This window comes from Coenobita brevimanus, chromosome 93, assembly GCF_032717465.1.
Source record: "Coenobita brevimanus isolate Jiangsu-jjx chromosome 93, ASM3271746v2, whole genome shotgun sequence".
NCBI lineage: Eukaryota > Metazoa > Arthropoda > Malacostraca > Decapoda > Coenobitidae > Coenobita > Coenobita brevimanus.
The window spans coordinates 33,305,858-33,319,416 of record NC_137046.1 but is presented as its reverse complement, the minus strand read 5'-3'; positions in this window follow the sequence as shown (position 1 = coordinate 33,319,416).

Below are 13,559 nucleotides of genomic sequence, written 5' to 3'. Positions count from 1 at the left end.
GATAGTGATAGTGAAGGTTGTAATAAGTGAGTGATTCAGTGAGTGGCTGTGATAGTGGAGTGACTGAGTGAGTGACAGTAATAGTGAAGGTGTAATATGTGAGTGATTTAGAGAGAGGATGAATTGTGGAGTGACTGAGTGAGTGATAATGGCAGTGAAGCTGTAAAGAGTCATTCAGTGAAAGGCTTTGATAATGGAATGAATGAGCGAATGATAGTGATAGTGAAGGTGATATAAGCGAGTGATTCAGTTAGTGTCTGTGAAAGTGGAATGACTGAGTGAGTGATAGTGAAGTTGTAATAAATGAGTGATTCAGGAAGAGGTTGCGATAGTGGAGTGACAGAGTTAGTGATAGTGATGGTGAAGGTGTCATAAATGAGTGATTAGGTGAGTGGCTGTGATAGTGCAGAGATTGCGTGATGGTGTTAGTGAAGGTGTAATAACAGTGATTCAGTGAATGGTTGTGATAGTGGAGTGACTGAGTGAATGATAGTGACAGTGAAGTTGTATTAAATGAGTCATTCAGTTGGTGGCTTTGATTGTTGAGTGACTGAGTGAGTGATAGTGATAGTGAAGGTGTTATAAGAGAGTGATTCAGTTAGTGGCTGTGAGAGTGGAGTGACTGAGTGAGTGATAACAAGCCAGGCTGATTACATGGCTTGGATAATGCAATACCAGGGTCCCACGCTGAGAAGTTAAGCCGATGCCGATGACATGGCTTGGTGAAACATGGAGGGGATGTGCCACTGACAAGCTGTCATGAGACGTGATCCTGTCGTTGTGGCTTGAATGATGATACAACCCGGCCCGACGCTAACGAACCACAAGGCCAATGTCTGTGTGCTGGTAAGGATGATGAAAGAACCTGGTCCAATGCTGACGAACCACACTAACATTATTCAAGTGGTGGTATGGATGAAGCAACAACATGGTCCGATGCTGACAAACCACACTAACATTATTCATGTGGTGGTAAGGATGAGGCAACAACATGGTCCGATGCTGACAAACCACACTAACATTATTCATGTGGTGGTAAGGATGAGGCAACAACATGGTCCGATGCTGACAAACCACACTAACATTATTCATGTGGTGGTAAGGATGAGGCAACGACATGGTCTGATGCTGACAAACCACACTAACATTATTCATGTGGTGGTAAGGATGATGCAACGACATGGTCTGATGCTGACAAACCACACTAACATTATTCATGTGGTGGTAAGGATGAAGCAACAACATGGACCAATGCTGACTAACCACACTAACATTATTCATGTGGTGGTGAGGATGAAGCAACAACATGGACCACTGCTGACGAACCACACTAAGTCTATTCATGTGGTGGTGAGGATGAAGCAACAACATGGACCATTGCTGACGAACCACACTAACTTTATTCACGTGGTGATAAGGATGAAGCAAAAACATGGACCGGTGCTAATGAACCACACTAACATTATTCACGTGGTGGTAAGGATGAAGCAACAACATGGACCAGTGCTGACGGATCAGCTGGACATTGTTTACAGTGGTAAGGATGCTGCTAAATGTGGCCGAGTCGCTGACGAGCAACAACGACGATGTCCATGCAGCTTGAATGATGCAACACGATGACCCCATACAAGAAAGCCTGTCTGATGATTTGGATGATGGAACACGAGGACCCCATGCCGACATGCCAGGCTGTTGTCTTGGCTTAAATGATGCAACATGAGGACCACATGTGGAGAAGAGAGGCTCTTGTCTTGGTTTAGATGATGTAACACGAGGACCACATGCTGACAAGCCAAGATGTTGTCTTAGCTTGGACGATGTAACACGAGGATATATAAGTGAGTGCATCAGTGAGTGTCTGTGGGAGTGGAGTGACTGAGTGAGTGAAAGTGAAGGCGTAATAAAGAAGTGATTCAATGAGTCATTGTGATAGTGGAGTGACTGAGTGAGTGATAGTGATAGTGAAGGTTGTAATAAGTGAGTGATTCAGTGAGTGGCTGTGATAGTGGAGTGACTGAGTGAGTGATAGCGATAGTGAAGGTGTAATATGTGAGTGATTTAGAGAGAGGCTGAATTGTGGAGTGACTGAGTGAGTGATAATGGCAGTGAAGCTGTAATGAGTCATTCAGTGAAAGGCTTTGATAATGAAATGAATGAGCGAATGATAGTGATAGTGAAGGTGATATAAGCGAGTGATTCAGTTAGTGTCTGTGACAGTGGAATGACTGAGTGATAGTGAAGTTGTAATAAATGAGTGATTCAGGAAGAGGTTGCGATAGTGGAGTGACAGAGTTACTGACAGTGATGGTGAAGGTGTCATAAATGAGTGATTTGGTGGGTGGCTGTGATAGTGCAGTGACTGCGTGATGGTGTTAGTGAGGGTGTAATAACAGTGATTCATTGAATGGTTGTGATAGTGGAGTGACTGAGTGAATGATAGTGACAGTGAAGTTGTATTAAATGAGACATTCAGTTGGTAGATCTGATTGTTGAGTGACTGAGTGAGTGATAGTGATAGTGAAGGTGTTATAAGAGAGTGATTCACTTAGTGGCTGTGAGAGTGGAGTGACTGAGTGAGCGATAACAAGCCAGGCTGATTACCTGGCTTGGATAATGCAACACCAGGGTCCCACGCTGACAAGTTAAGCCGATGTCGATGACATGGCTTGGTGAAGCATGGAGGGGATGTGCCGCTGACAAGCTGTCATGAGACGTGATCCTGTCATTGTGGCTTGAATGATGATACAACCCGGCCCGACGCTAACGAACCACAAGGCCAATGTCTGTGTGCTGGTAAGGATGATGAAAGAACCTGGTCCAACGCTGACGAACCACACTAACATTATTCAAGTGGTGGTATGGATGAAGCCACAACATGGTCCGATACTGACAAACCACACTAACATTATTCATGTGGTGGTAAGGATGAGGGAACAACAAGTCCGATGCTGACAAACCACACTAACATTATTCATATGGTGGTAAGGATGAGGCAACAACATGGTCCGATGCTGACAAACCACACTAACATTATTCATGTGGTGGTAAGGATGAGGCAACGACATGGTCCGATGCTGACAAACAACACTAACATTATTCATGTGGTGGTAAGGATGACGCAATCACTGCTGACGAACCACACTAACAAATATTCACGTGGTGGTTTGGATGAAGCAACAACATGGACCAATGCTGACTAACCACATTAACATTATTCATGTGGTGGTGAGGATGAAGCAACAACATGGACCATTGCTGACGAACCACACTATCTTTATTCACGTGGTGATAAGGATGAAGCAACAACATGGACCAGTGCTGATGAACCACACTAACATTATTCACGTGGTGGTAAGGATGAAGCAACAACATGGACCAGTGCTGACGAACCAGCTGGACATTGTTTACAGTGGTAAGGATGCTGCTAAATGTGGCCGAGTCACTGACCAGCTACAACGACGATGTCCATGCAGCTTGAATGATGCAACACGATGACCCCATACAAGGAAGCCTGTCTGATGATTTGGATGATGGAACACGAGGACCCCATGCCGACATCCCGGGCTGTTGTCTTGGCTTATATGATGCAACACGAGGACCCCATGTGGAGAAAGAGGCTCTTGTCTTGGTTTAGATGATGTAACACAAGGACCACATGCTGACAAGCCAAGATGTTGTCTTAGCTTGGGCGATGCAACACGAGGATATATAAGTGAGTGCATCAGTGAGTGTCTGTGGGAGTGGAGTGACTGAGTGAGTGATTGTGAAGGCGTAATAATGAAGTGATTCAATGTGTCATTGTGATAGTGGAGTGACTGAGTGAGTGATAGTGATAGTGAAGGTTGTAATAAGTGAGTGATTCAGTGAGTGGCTGTGATAGTGGAGTGACTGAGTGAGTGATAGCGATAGTGAAGGTCTAATATGTGAGTGATTTAGAGAGAGGCTGAAATGCGGAGTGACTGAGTGAGTGATAATGGCAGTGAAGCTGTAATGAGTTATTCCGTGAAAGGCTTTGATAATGGAATGAATGAGCGAAAGATAGTGATAGTGAAGGTGATATAAGCGAGTGATTCAGTTAGTGTCTGTGACAGTGGAATGACTGAGTGAGTGATAATGAAGTTGTAATAAATGAGTGATTCAGGAAGAGGTTGCGACAGTGGAGTGACAGAGTTAGTGATAGTTTTTTTTTTTTTTAATGCGAGGAAGAAGGAACCAAAGGCCATGAGCCCGCAGTAACAGTTCCCTCAAAGAGAAAAACAAAATACAATAGAGAGCCAAATTCAAGATCCAATCATTTTGAGATGCCTGGACACACTGCATTTGAAAGATTGGAGATCATAGGCAGCAGGAAATACAGTCAGAGGGAGACAGTTCCAGAGCTGACCTGTTGCATAAATGAAAGACTGGGAGTAACGTTTAACTCTTGCATTAGAGTTGGACAGGAAAGGGATGAGAGTTTGCTGCCAGACGGGTGCTACGCGCCCGTCGTAGAGGTGGAGGAATGCAAGCAGACAGTTCAGAGGAGCAGTGACCATTAAAGTAGCGATAGAAAAGAGATAAAGATGCAACAGTGTGGCGAAGAGACAGAGGTTGAAGGGAGTCAGTAAGAGGAGGAGAGTTAATGAGACGAAAAGCCTTTGACTCCACCCCATTGAGAAGAGCTGTATGTGGGGAGCCTCCCCACACATGAGAGTTGTACTCCACACAGGGGCAGATAAAACCCCTGTATAGAGTCAACAATTGTGCAGGGGTAAAGAAAGAGCGGAGTCGGCTTAGCACACCCAATCTCTTGGAAGCAGATTTTACAGGAGATGTAATATGATCTTTCCAAGATAAGTCCCGAGTAAATGAAACCCCAAGCATGTTCAAGGATGATGCAGGATTAAGCTGAATATTATTAAACATTAGTGGGTACACCTGTGGAAGAGTTTGTTGGGTTGATATGTGTAAGAACTGAGTCTTAGATGCATTAAAAACAACCATATTATTTTTACCCCAGTCAGAGATACGAGCCAAGTCAGACATTAGGTGTGCCATAGCCTCATCCCTTGTTTGTTGAAGTAACTGTTGAGATGGGCGTTGCGGGAACCGAATGGAAAGGTGAAGGGTGGAGTCATCAGTGTATGAGTGGATAGGGTTAGATGTACAGCTTAGAAGATCATTGATGAATAAAAGGAAGAGAGTTGGTGATAGGACAGAGCCCTGAGGAACACCACTGTTGATAGATCTAGGAGAAGAACGATGGCCATCCACAACAGCAGCTATAGAACGACCAGAAAGGAAGCTAGCGATGAAGTCACAGATAGAAGGATAGAAACCGTAGGAGGGCAGTTTGGAAATTAAAGATTTATGCCAGACTCGATCGAAAGCCTTTGAGATGTCAAGTGCAATGGCAAAGCATTCGCCAAAGTCCCGAAAGGAGGATGACCAGGAGTCTGAGACGTAAGTGAGAAGATCGCCAGTGGAGCGTCCCTGATGGAACCCGTACTGACGATCGGAAATAAGGTTGTGATAGGAAAGATGCCTTAAAATTTTTCTATTGAGAACTGACTTGAAAACTTTTGAAATACAGGACGTTAAAGCAATTGGACGATAGTTGAAGGGTTGGGAGTGGTCACCCTTCTTTGGGACTGGCTGAATGAGAGCAAACTTCCAGCAAGAAGGAAAGGTACAAGTTGACAGACAAAGGCGAAAGAGTTTGCCTAGGCAGGGTGTAAGCACAGAAGCACAGTTCTTGAGAACAACAGGAGGGACCCCATCAGGCCCATATGCCTTGTTAGTACTGAGGCCAGTGATGGCAGAAAATACATCAACTGAAGAAATTTTAATGTCAGCCATGAGGAAGTCAGAGGGGGAAGTGATGGAGGAACAGCACCGGAATCGTCTAAGGTGGAATTGGAGGAGAAAGTCTGTGTGAAGAGATCTGCTTTATCAGTAGAAGAAATAGCTACAGAACCATCAGAGTAGAAAAGAGGAGGGAAGGATGATGAGATAAAGTTGTTAGAAAGATTTTTGGCAAGGTGCCAGAAGGAGCGGGAAGAATTCGAGTTGGAGAGTTGAGAGCATTTAGTATGGATGAAATTATTTTTAGTAGAGCGAAGAACAGACTTAGCACGATTCCGGGCAGAAACGTAAAGATGATGTGATTCAGGGGTGGGTTGGCTCCGGTACCTTTTGTAGGCCCTCTCCTTGTTGCGGACAGCATTAGAACAAGCGTGATTAAACCAAGGCTTTCTTGCGTTAGTCAAAGGATATGAGAAAGGAATGTATGCTTCCATGCCCGAGAGAATAACCTCCGTAATGCGCAAGGCACACTCAGATGGCTCACGGCCATGGAAGCAATAATCATTCCAGGGAAAATCAAAGAAGTACTGCCTGAGGGCCTCCCAGTCCGCGGCTCCAATATGCCACAGACGACGTTTCCCTGGAGGGTCCACAGGCCGTACCGGAGTGATAGGACAGGTTAAGGTAATAAGGTTGTGATCGGAGGAGCCCAACGGAGAGAAAAGATTAACAGAGTAAGCAGAAGGATTAGATGTGAGGAAGAGGTCAAGTATGTTGGAGCTCTCTCCAAGGCGGTCAGGGATAAGGGTAGGGTGCTGTACAAGCTGCTCTAGGTCATTAAGGATAGAAAAGATGTAGGCTTGTTCACCAGGTGGATCTGTGAAAGGAGAGGAGAGCCAAAGGTGGTGGTGAACATTGAAATCTCCTAGAATGGAGATTTCAGAGAAAGGAGAAATGGATAGAATGTGTTCCATCGTAGAAGTAAGATAGTCGAAGAATTTTTGATAGTCAGTAGAATTAGGGGATAAGTAAACAGCACAGATATATTTAGTCAGAGAATGACAGGAAAGTCGAAGCCAGAGTGTGGAGAATTCAGAAGAATCAAGTTCAGGAACACGAGAGCAAGATAAGTCGTTGCGTATATATACACAACAGCCACCTTTGGCTTTGAAATGAATGTAGAGAAAGTAGGAGGATACAGAAAAGGGTTTGCTGTCAGTTGCCTCAGACAGCTGAGTCTCCGTTAGAAAAAGAAGGTGAGGTTTAGAGGAGGAGAGGTGGTGCTCAACAGAGCGAAAGTTAGAGGAAAGGCCGCAAATGTTGCAGAAATGAAGAAGGAGAGAGTCATACAGTGGTTCCAGGCACCTCGAGTCATCACCAGGAGAGGGGCGGATGGTGGGGGCATTTATGGTCCCCCCCCTGGGGACTCCGAGGCTTTGTGAAGAGACGCCATTTTTTTTTAAATTTTGAATAGGAAGTGTAGTGTGTACTGTGCATGTAGTTTGGTGTAGATAGAGAAATTTGTACTGGAGAGCATGCGGGCCTACTCTCTGTGTAACTGAGACACTGAATAAGTTCAGCAAAGGGGGATGGTCAGGAACTAGTCCTGAGGGCTGATGAAACGGGAGCTCCAGCACTCCCTGTCATCAGCTTTCCATCCACCTCGGGAGTACTGCCTTGCTCGACTGGTGCTACAGTGATGGTGAAGGTGTCATAAATGAGTGATTCGGTGAGTGGCTGTGATAGTGCAGTGACGGCATGATAGTATTAGTGAGGGTGTAATAACAGTGATTCAGTGAATGGTTGTGACAGTGGAGTGACTGAGTGAATGATAGTGACAGTGAAGTTGTATTAAATGAGTCATACAGTTGGTGGCTTTGATTGTTGAGTGACTGAGTGAGTGAGAGTGATAGTGAAGGTGTTATAAGAGAGTGATTTAGTTAGTGGCTGAGAGAGCGGAGTGACTGAGTGAGTGATAATAAGCCAGGCTGATAACCTGGTTTGGATAATGCAACACCAGGGTCCCATGCTGACAAGTTAAGCCGATGCCGATGACATGGCTTGGTGAAACATGGAGGGGATGTGCCGCTGACAAGCTGTCATGAGACGTGATCCTGTCGTTGTGGCTTGAATGATGATACAACCCTGCCCGACACTAACAAACCACAAGGCTAATGTCTGTGTGCTGGTAAGGATGATGAAAGAACCTGGTCCAACGCTGACAAACCACACTAACATCATTCAAGTGGTGGTATGGATGAAGCAACAACATGGTCCGATGCTGACAAACCACACTAACATTATTCATGTGGTGATAAGGATGAGGCAACAACATGGTCCGATGCTGACAAACCACACTAACATTATTCATGTGGTGGTGAGGATGAGGCAACGACATGGTCCGATGCTAACAAACCACACTAACATTATTCATGTGGTGGTAAGGATGAGGCAACGACATGGTCCGATGCTGACAAACCACACTAACATTATTCATGTGGTGGTAAGGATGACGCAATCACTGCTGATGAACCACACTAACAAATATTCACATGGTGGTTTGGATGAAGCAACAACATGGACCAATGCTGACTAACCACACTAACATTATTCATGTGGTGGTGAGGATGAAGGAACAACATGGACCATTGCTGACGAACCACACTAAGTTTATTCACATGGTGGTAAGGATGAAGCAACAACATGGATCACTGCTGACGAACCACACTAACTTTATTCACGTGGTGATAAGGATGAAGCAACAATATGGACCTGTGCTGATGAACCACACTAACATTATTCACGTGGTGGTAAGGATGAAGCAACAACATGGACCAGTGCTGACGAACCAGCTGGGCATTGTTTAAGTGGTAAGGATGCTGCTAAATGTGGCCGAGTCGCTGACGAGCTACACTGACGATGTCCATGCAGCTTGAATGATGCAACACGATGACCCCATACAAGGAAGCCTGTCTGATGACTTGGATGATGGAACACGAGGGCCCCATGCCGACATGCCAGGCTGTTGTCTTGGCTTAAATGATGCAACACGAGGACCCCATGTGGAGAAGCCAGGCTGTTGTCATGGTTTAGATGATGTAACACAAGGACCACATGCTGACAAGCCAAGATGTTGTCTTGGCTTGGACGATGCAACACGAGGATATATAAGTGAGTGCTTCAGTGAGTGTCTGTGAAAGTGGAGTGACTGAGTGAGTGATAGTGAAGGTGTAATAAATAAGTGATTCAATGAGTCATTGTTATAGTCGAGTGACTGAGTGAGTGATAGTGATAGTGAAGGTTGTAATAAGTGAGTGATTCAGTGAGTGGGTGTGATAGTGGAGTGACTGAGAGAGTGATAGTGATAGTGAAGGTGTAATAAGTGAATGATTCAGTGAGTGGGTGTGATAGTGAAGTGACTGAGCGAGTGATAGTGACAGGGAAGGTGTATTAAGTGTGTGATTTAGTGAGTGGTTGTGATGGTGGAGTGACTGAGTGGGTTATGATGACTTAGAAGGTGTTATAAGTGAGTGGTTCATGGAGTGGCTGTGGTAGTGGAGTGACTGAGTGACAGTGATAGTGAATGTGTTATAAGTGAGTGATTCAGGGAGTGGCTGTGATAGACAAGTGACTGAATGAGTGACTAAAGTCCAGGCTTATGACTTGGCTTGGATGATGCAACACAAGGGTTCCATGCTAACAAGTCAAGTTGATGACGTGGCTTGGATGATGCAACATGAGGGCTCTATGCTGACAAGTCAGGCCTTTTGACTTGGCTTGGGTGATGCAAGACGAGGATGTAAAGAGTAATTTTGTGAGTGGAAGTGATAATGGAGTAATCTGGTGAGTGAGATAATGTGTGTGTAATATGTGAGTGGTTTAGTAAGTGACAGTAATCGCCACAGTGAAGATGTATATGTGTGTCATTCAGTGAGTGGTTGTGACAGTGGAGTAATTGTGTGATAGTAATAGTAAAGGTGTTATAAGTGAGTGATTCAGTGAGTGGTCGTGATAGTGAAAGGACTGGAGGAAGGAATAATGAAGAATTAGCACTGAAGCATAATATGGCACTTTAGGAGTAGAGAGAAAATTATAGCGAGAAGATACATGGAAATATCATAACGGGAAATAGGGTAGAAGAGGCGAAGGGAACGTGAGGAATATTAGGTCTTCTTTGAAGGATCACTGCCTTGCTGTGGCGAAGAAGCTTGTGGATCCCAGTGATCAGTGGAGCTTTATTAGTTAGGTGCTATCACACTAAGCAGGTTTACTGTTAGGAATCAGATGAAAAGGAGTACCCTCACAAACATGGTAGCCAGCTGTGAGCTTTGAAAATAATGAACACAATAGTAGAGTAACTCACGTTTGCATGGCCAAGCAGATCCATCAACTGCAGGCAAACAATCGTCCTTGTAGGGCTGTCCCATGTAGTGAACCGATGTGGACAACACCTCACCCAGTTTTCTAAATGGTTTCCTGAGTTATACGAAACCTCTAGACCTGTTACTCAATGTAGAGTCACCTACAGAAGAAGTAGACAGCACTACATCAAGTGGGTGGATGATGGTTGCCACCACCTACCACCCCTGCCAAGAATAAGTCTTAAATGAAAGAAGGATGCTCTCTTCTAAAAGCAAGAGCTTAGGTACTGTAAATTCAAAGTGTCAGACATACTGATCAATTGTAAAACCTAAACGTAGACAAATTAACGAACTGTAAACACTATGTGTGAGACATACCAATATGAAGCGCGTTTTCACACATAATGAGCAAGTAAGCTTTTGGGATTGTTTTTTCCCTTGGCCCTTTGATGCCATGTGGCCAGTACAGCAAACAACCAAGGGCTATCCTTTATATGTGCTTTTTGGAAATATTTCAATTCTTACTTTTCATTTTCCCTTATAATCTTATAGCATACCCACAGGAAGGACAAGAATATCGAGATAGAGAAATCGCAGTGTTGAGAGAAATGTTAGCGTCATCAAGATGGAGATATCATAAAGCAGGAAAAAGTATCCTCCTCCTCCACCTCATCATCATCATCATCATCATTATCACAATCCTAACCCACACCTAAAGGACTGGATGAGGACAGAAATCATGAAAGAACTATCACCATCATCGTCGTCATCCCAACCCTTGTAACCAACCAAAGGACATTAGATGATGCAGGGTCCAAAAACAAAATTAGAGGAAGGACAAATATATGAGAATTTTTATTACCATCATTATTATCTTCATGCTTATTCCAAACCTATTTACCATTGATGAGGTGTACAGGGTTTGCCAGAATCGTTTCGTTTCGTTTTTGAAGGCTCCAACATGCTTGTATGCGTCGGCCTTGGTCACCTAATGGCGGCTCTCCATGCTGCTCTATCACTGGCAGCTTCCCTTTTTGGTCCCTTATCCATGAGGTCACACTCAATGACTTCGTCCAAGGTCTTTTTCAGTCCACCTCTCGCTGCCTCACCCTGAACATTAACATTTCTCACCTTCTGCACCTAATTATCATCCCCCATCCTCTCCACATGCCCAAACCATTTCAGTCTACCTTTCCTCATCACACACCAATACTCTCCAGTCCCATCCTACCTCTCAACTCTTCCATTGTAAACCTAACACCTCCAGGCCTCTCACTTAGAGATGCAATGCACATCCACCTAATCATTGTCATTTCTGTACGTTTGAGCTTGCGAATATCCCCTTCCTTTACTGCCCAGGTCTCACTACCATACAGCATTACACTCCTAAAATATGCCGCATACAAAGATACCTCAGTACGGAGGGAGAGCCTTCTCAACATCAGGAGAGGCAACAGTTCCATAAACAAAATAAGAGTATGACAAAAATAAGCGATTAATCAACAGGGCACCCAACGACGTAGGCCACATAATGATTCATATATCATTCAGACTTTCAGAATTCTGGGTCCGTTTATGCCAGCAGCTGTACGGGTCAGTTTCGCTGTGACGCAACTATCTATGGCTCTCCTCCTCCGGATAGTTCTTATTACTGTAAATCTATTTTTGTTTGTTCTCGACTCTAAGTATAAACTCACTTGTTTTAGAAGTTTTTATTTTCTGGTGCTAGTATTCTGAGCTAAAGGAATGTTCATCGTAATCTGTAAGGAGTATGTGCTTGTATGTCTCCGTTTTTCTCGTCCTGCGTGTCTTTGTTATCTGTGTATCGACATTCTTTCTATCTCTTTTTCATTCTTTTGTTTTCCTCCGTTTCTGCCCCATCTGTGATGCTTCCATTTTTCCGTGGGACACTGATTCTCGTGCCATTGCTCTTGTTCCCGTATGTGAATGCTGTTTTTGACAAACTGTAATAAGTGGCTCTGCGACTTCTTGGCCAATGACGAATTGTAGTAATTTTCTTGACTGTGAGATTTGTAGCATACATATGGTTGGGGGATTTTTGGCTTTGACTCGTCGGCAGATAATGGAGTAAAGTAGGTCAATTATCTGTCTCAGGCATGAAAGCGGGATTTTTATCTGAATCTGGTGGATCATATAATCCTCTCTCTGAAATTTAATCCCCTGATGAACAAGCCACAGCCCCAGAGGAGTCATTTGAAGGGATTAGGAAGTTTGGTATACAGTGTAGAAGTGGATACAGATATTACACAGTGAAAGTGTATAAGCGTAGCAAACTGCTACTGTCCCAAGCTAATCAAAGAAGGCTGAGACGTGCTTCATGAGCTCAGGTCTTCAAACATGTGAAGGACCAAGAATAACAAGAATAATGTGATGACCAAGATTGCATCCATATGCTGTTGCATTAACATTTTCACTGAATAAAAGCATCAGAAAATCAGGAACAGTATAGAAACGATGTTACTGTACTTCAGGTGTTAATGGGGACTGTTATAGCTCCGTCTTTATGACAGATCTCGCCTGGGTTGAATATCATCTTGCTGTGGTAAAGGCAAAATTCCAAAGACGTGATCATAGTGCAGAGGTAAACAAAAACTGTCTTCCAATCATTAACACTGCAACTATTCAAGTTTTCATTTTGGCTGAATAAAAGTTCTATCACTAATTTCTTTCGTTTCATTAACAAGCTGTTTAAGTTTTGGCAAGAAGGAGATACCTGGAAACAGGCTGAAAGTGTGAGCTGGGAGGTGAGAAGCTGCAGATGAGATGATGGAGCTGAGAGGGTGGAGGTAAGAGGCTGGAGGTGTGAGGCTGCAGGTGGGGCTGGAGGTGTGATGTTAGAGGTGTGAGTTGGAGGTGTGAGGTTGGAAGTTAAAAGCTGGATTAGTTAGTTTAGAGGCTGGAGGTGGAAGTTTGGAAATGATATGCTGGAAATGTGAAGTCAGAGGTGTGAGGTTTGGGATCTTAGGTTAATGGTATGAGGTTGGAGGTCTGATGATGGATTCATGAGGCTGGACGTGAAAAATGAAGGTGGGAGGTATGAGGCATGAAAAATGGTATTAGACTAAATTTGTGAGGCTGGAGATGAAATTTTGGTGTGGATGAAGATGTGAAATTGGAAGTGTGGAGATGGAGGGTTGGAGGTACTTGAGTGGAGGTGTGAAGCTGGAAGTGTGAGGTTTTAAGTAAGCAACGAAGGTGAGAACGAGGTGCGTGAGGTTGGAGGTATATAATGGGAAATTGGAGGTGTGAAGTTAGAAGTGTGAAGTGTAAGATTCGAGGTTGGAGATGTAAGTTTGGGGCGTAAGGTGAGAGCTACGAACAAGACATGCAAGACTGGTAGTACAAGGGAGGAACTGTGAGGCACGAGGGTGGGAACGTGTGGTTAGAGGTGTG